Source organism: Zophobas morio, unplaced genomic scaffold (assembly GCF_036711695.1).
Source record: "Zophobas morio isolate AGI-343-1 ecotype UQ-CSIRO unplaced genomic scaffold, CSIRO_AGI_Zmor_V1 ptg000002l, whole genome shotgun sequence".
In the NCBI taxonomy this organism is placed as follows: domain Eukaryota; kingdom Metazoa; phylum Arthropoda; class Insecta; order Coleoptera; family Tenebrionidae; genus Zophobas; species Zophobas morio.
In genome coordinates this window covers 7,762,926-7,768,708 of record NW_026972107.1, presented here as the reverse complement: position 1 = coordinate 7,768,708, position 5,783 = coordinate 7,762,926, and the positions used below count along the sequence as shown (strand labels likewise).

Here is a 5,783-nt window from a genome sequence, read left to right as displayed (position 1 = left end):
ACTTAGGCCTCGCCTTTGGGCCCATTGTACCTTCCCCAAGTCCATATCAGGGTGTTTTCCCGCTCCTCTACTCGTCAAGCCATCCAACTGCTTGAATGTACTTGAGTAATGCAGAGGGTGGAAACTCCCTGATATTTGCCATACTAGGCCAGATGTCCCCTAGTATGGATTCCCTGTAGGAGGCTAGGGCTGGACACTCACGAAGAATGTGCTCAGCTGTTTCCTCTTCTTCATTGCATCCACGACAGATTGGGTCTGTTACTACCCCTATCGTATGTAGATGTTTGTTAAACTGGTAATGTCCCGTAAGGAATCCTACCAGTTTACGCAGTTTGTCCCTTGAAAGTGAGAGATAAAATTTTGTCAACTTACGGTCTGGTGTCGCCATACAAGCTCTACTATGCCGACAGCTGCTCAACGTCGCCCATATCGGCTCATGGCGTCTATGGGTATATTGCTTTACGAGTTCGTTCGAGAGGGCGACCGAAGGCGTGATTGCCGGTTCGGGTCCCCAGAAGGGCATGCGCGCGGCTCGCTTCGCCATCTCATCTGCCCTCTCGTTTCCTTCGTTGCCACTGTGTCCTTTGATCCAACAAAGTTCCACACTATTCCTTTGCGTTACATACTTTAGCGTTTGTCTGCACTCCCAAACCAGCCCGGATCGAACCATACAGCTGTCCAGGGCTAGTAGTGCAGACTTGCTGTCAGTAAGTATGCGTATTGATTTGTTGCCGATTTCACGTTCAGCAATGATTCTAGCTCCCAGCATTATTCCCATCAGTTCTGTTTGTAAGACAGACGTGTGGGTGCCGAGAGGTACACTGATTTGTGCGTTCAGTTGTTCGGAGTAGATGCCGGCTCCTGAACCACTATCTGTTTTGGCACCATCGACATAGATATCTATGTCGGCTCGTCCTTCTGAATTATCATTCATTGATATTCTATATGTCTTCTCATATATTAATTTTGTGCCCATTCGGTCACAACCCATCCTCAACAAGGGTATTCTGTTGAACGCCTCCGTTAAGATCCGAGTGTGCTTCGTTGTGCGGCCTTGCTTGTTCCATACTCCCAGAGAGTGAAGTCTTAGAGACGTCGTCATTGCCGCTTCCTCTATGTAAAGGTTAAGAGGTGCTAAGCAAAGGAGAGTCTCCAGAGCCGCTGTGGGAGTGGTCCTCATTGCTCCTGTAACACTGAGACACGCCATTCTCTGAACGTGTTCAAGTTGCAGGGCTGTTGTTTTTTGTCTGGCTCTGGGCCACCAAACTAAAGCTCCATAGCACAGCATCGGTCTGACTATTGCCGTGTAGATCCAGAGGGCGATCTTGGGATTTAAACCCCACGACCTTCCCACCACCCTACGACATTGCCAAAGAGCCGAGCGTGCCTTTTCTACTTTATCATCTACATGCTTCTTCCAATTCAGTCGCCAGTCCAATACAACTCCCAGGTATTTGACTTCGTCCGAAAGTTGAAGCGTTGTGTTAAATATTTTTGGCATCTGTAGTGTGCCAATTTTCCTTTTCCTGGTGAACAGGATTAGTTTCGTCTTTTCTCCGTTAACGGAGAGGGTATGTCTGTTGCACCATTCCTCGACTATTTTTACTGCAGCTTGCATTATCTCACATAATGTATCTGCGTTTTTTCCTGTTAGCAGAATGACCAGATCGTCCGCGTATCCAATTGTGTGGTAGCCAAGATCATTGAGGCGTCGTATCAGGCTGTCAACGACATTATCCCACAGTACAGGAGAGAGAACTCCTCCCTGAGGACATCCCCTGTCTACAACAGCCTCGATCTCAGTGCCACCTACATTAATCATTACTTCCCTATTCCTCAGCATACTGGCCACCCACCTACTTAGGGTGGGGTCCACGTCGTGCTTTCGTAGGGCTAGTTCTATGCTTTTGAAGGTCGTTTTATCAAACGCTCCTTCAATATCCAAAAACATTCCTAAGGTGAAGAGTTTGTTCTCCATCGCCCACTCTATACGGTTTACAACTGTGTGTAAGGCCGTATCGGTGGATCTTCCTTGGATGTAGGCATGTTGGTTCGGATGTAGAGGTTGCTTGCTCAAAGCAGTCTCCCGAATCTCTTTTTCGCTTAGTCTTTCTAGCGTTTTCAGCAAGAATGATGTTAAGCTAATTGGTCTGTAGGATTTAGCCAAGGTGTAATCTTGTCGTCCTGGCTTAGGTATAAAGATAACCTTTACTTTTCGCCATGCATTCGGTATGTAGCTGAAAGCCAGACACGCCCGAAGCATTGGCAACAAAATAGGGCGTAGTCTGCTCATTCCCCTCTGCAGGAGGGCGGGATAAATACCGTCAACTCCTGGAGATTTGTATGGGGAAAAGCTGTCCACTGCCCACTCCAGTCTTGCCTCCGTGACTACCTTTGCAGCCAGCGCCCAGTCCTTCGGGGAAGGTTGAGTACCGACTACATCCCTTTTGGAATGGGAGGTAGTCCGTGTGCTGTTATATGGCCATCATAAAAGTAGTTGACCGCAAATAAATACCCCCTTTGTGTGGTTCTTACTAAGCTTACCGGTTGGCAATAAATCATCTTCTAAACATTTCTTGCTCATATTTAACAGGGCCGGCTTTCAAAGCGAGTGGTTATTTCGGAACCTTCAGGGGCTGCAGGTAGTAAAGAAATAGTGGAGTGGTGGATTTTCATTATTAGTGAAAGCCGCCCCTGAACGAAACCAGAAGAGCCGGTCGACCCTAAAACCTTTTCTATTGTAAACAACTTAACTTCGACACAATGGGATGATTTTATGATGGCCATATAACCTTATAACTCTTGGTTCACTATATTTACGTATTGCAGTGAAACGATTGTTTTGTACTGTTGTTCAAAGTTGAAATTAATTAAAAAAATTATTATTCGTGTTTAGTTACCAACAGGAAAAGTGTAGAAATGTTTCTTATCTTTCTTTTGTAAAAAAAATACAGGTAATTTTGAATGTTAATAAAATTTTACAGCCGTTAAAAGCTAAAAGCCCAATGTAATCTAAACTGGAGATCCTTGGTTAAAGCGTGGTGTTCATCAAACCTTGTTCTATTCTGTACTGCATTTAATTCGAGCTTAATTACAAAATATTCTATAAAATTTCCAATAGTATACCAAATTGATGTTCGAAAAATTCAGGTTTCTCGTCTATCTGTTCTTTTGTGGGAAATATCTTCAGGTAACCTATGAAACTTAATCGTGGTCAGTCTGAAATTTTAATCACGTTGTTATCGTGGAGATGGTAAACGCTTAATCAAAATTTCGTCACTCTTCCTTTCCGGTAAAATGATGACGTCATCAAAACATTGGACAAGAATTATTACCTTAGTTTCTACCACTAGGATGTAACCGATTTGTATTTTTACGTTTGTTCGGCGAATAAAATCGGTGTAGGTTAACCTCAATAATTTATTTCTTACTTAACTTCTCTTGACTCAATTAGCTGTATAGTCATCGTTCCCGAAGGTGGTATTTAAACCCATACTCGTTCTAGATGTGCGGCAATCGGGATCTTTCTCGATTGCTGATCGCGACTCTCGTTTCCAGGCCTTTCTCTAGCGAGCGCCGGCTGCCGACGATGAGCGTCGAACTGGGGTAGCGTATGGGTTTTTTTCGTAACAGTATTATAATGAGACGTAAACAACTTGATCCAAATAATTAATAAAATTTTAATATTAGGTTTATTGGACTTGTACTTGTATTAGAGACAAGTTTCGATCATCATCTGAGTGAAGTACTCTATCTTCAGACGTCCACTTTTATATTGTTACGTTTACATTTAAATGACTTTCAGAGGTGGAAATAGTGATTGAATATGTAACTTAAATGCTATTAATTTAATTGAACCAGAAGTGACTTGATGAAAAAAATATCTACAAATATTCAAGAATATACAAGTCATACGACCTTAATATCTGGTGTTCTAAAGACAATTTTTGGGACCATCATCTGAGTGTATACTATATTTTTACTTTCAGCGAAAGAAATTTCTTTACTGTTTTTCAAACACAATAATAAAAAATGGCCAAAAAATGTTATTAGTATTAAGTTGACAGCAGAATGTATTTAGAAAGTCCACTTTTGTTTTAAATGTTTTTGTATATTAATAAAATTGTATAGCTTGAAAGTCAATCCTGAAAACTGAATGTATTTAGAAAGTCTACTTTTGTGTTAAATGTTTTGGTATATTAATAAAATTGTATAGCTTGAAAGTCAATCCTGAAAACTATATTATGCAAATCTTTCGTAAAAACGTTTGCCGTCGTCAAACCCTGACCAGGACCGTATTTGTTCTACTTTACACTGAAATAAACTCGCGTGACTGAAAAAGTCCTGAACAGCTATTATAACCCGTACTTTGTGTTTGTGTGTAAATATGTATTTGAATTTCAACAATATGAACTTATTTTATTTCAGCATTTAGTCGAGGAAACCCTTGACAAACAAATATTTTCCGAAACACAATACAATATTTCAAATTTCAAAGCTTTAGGGAGCAAGCATTGTTGGCTCAAATGACACACCAAGCTATCAGATTTTATGTGGTATACAAAATCAGTGTTTTGAGAAAAATTTAAGAACTTGAGTGTCCAGTGATATCCTGCTACGTTGACGTTAAAAGCTTTCACTGACGGAAATAGTTGGGCCATTAATTTAATTTCTGTCGGTTTAAGGACACCGTACCATAAATAAAAGAATCAATATTTGATCTGCAACCACAGGAAGAGTGAACTTTGTTAGATTAAAGTAAACTTTCCACGTCCTTACAACAATAAATTTCCCAATTCAATAAAACTTGACCCACAGTGTTTGTTATTTTCGCGAACAATCGTAATAATTCCACCTGTATTAACAACCGTGACATTAAAGCACAAAGAGTCCGTGTTTCCGCTATAAGCCATCGCAGCGATTTCCCAGGTAAACCCGGCACAGAACGGGCGATTTTCCCGAACGAATTACCGCGCTTACAGGTGGTTCTCACCTAATCAAGCCTCCGGGAAATCGCATTTGTGCCGGAATCGTCGATGGTTATCAGTTTATCTCCGGTCTTTTCGATCCGCCAACATTCGTTCATACCTCCCGATGCAAAAAAATCTCAGCTATATGAATAATTTCCATAATACCAGCTTTATTAAATTGAGGAGCAATATTTTCGCTGTCTCGGAGCCGACTTAAACTGATTTGGAAGTCAAATCGGCATTTGCGAACTTCGAAAAGGCTTTCTGCAAGAGTTTCGGACTATTGTTTATTGCGATACGGCCGCGTAATAGTTGGAGTTTTGAGAGTCATCGAGCAAGGGTATCGATCGCGCGAACCGGAATTATGAAATGCAATATAAAATTTCTGGGGTGATTTATTCGCCTCGGGGTTGTCTACCCTTTGATTTATACTTGTATAGATTAAAGTCAGGTGAATTCTGAAAAAAAAGTTTTAGGGTGACACGCGATATTGCCGATCTCATAAGAGTCAAGCAGAGACGGCTCGTCGGAGAAGGGAAGGCTTGCCAAGAAATTTGGAAGAAATTTCATAAAAAAATGTTTTTCGGGCGCTTATTGGTGCTTTAGAATGCGCAACAACGTATTGATCTTTTTTTTTCGTAGTGTCACTGCATGTGGGATACTAAAATGTAAATTTCTCGTTTCCGTTATTAATTAATTATTTAGATAATTTTCGAAACTTCTGCTAAATGCACAGCAATGTGTAATTTAAAAGTACATTTAAGCTACCATTTACGTAATTAAAATTTTGAAATGTTGATTAGTTTTTATCAT

The 5,783-nt window shown here is 40.8% G+C and overlaps 1 long non-coding RNA gene across 1 annotated transcript; it reads right to left on the bottom strand.

Annotated features, from left to right (window-relative positions):
* Nucleotides 1–217: 217 nt before the first annotated feature.
* Nucleotides 218–426, bottom strand: LOC135141551 (uncharacterized). Its single transcript, XR_010282397.1, has 2 exons — nt 391–426; nt 218–338 (listed from the first exon to the last, which is right to left on the bottom strand). It is a non-coding gene; the product is annotated as an uncharacterized LOC135141551 (long non-coding RNA).
* Between the last annotated feature and the right edge of the window lie 5,357 nt (nt 427–5,783).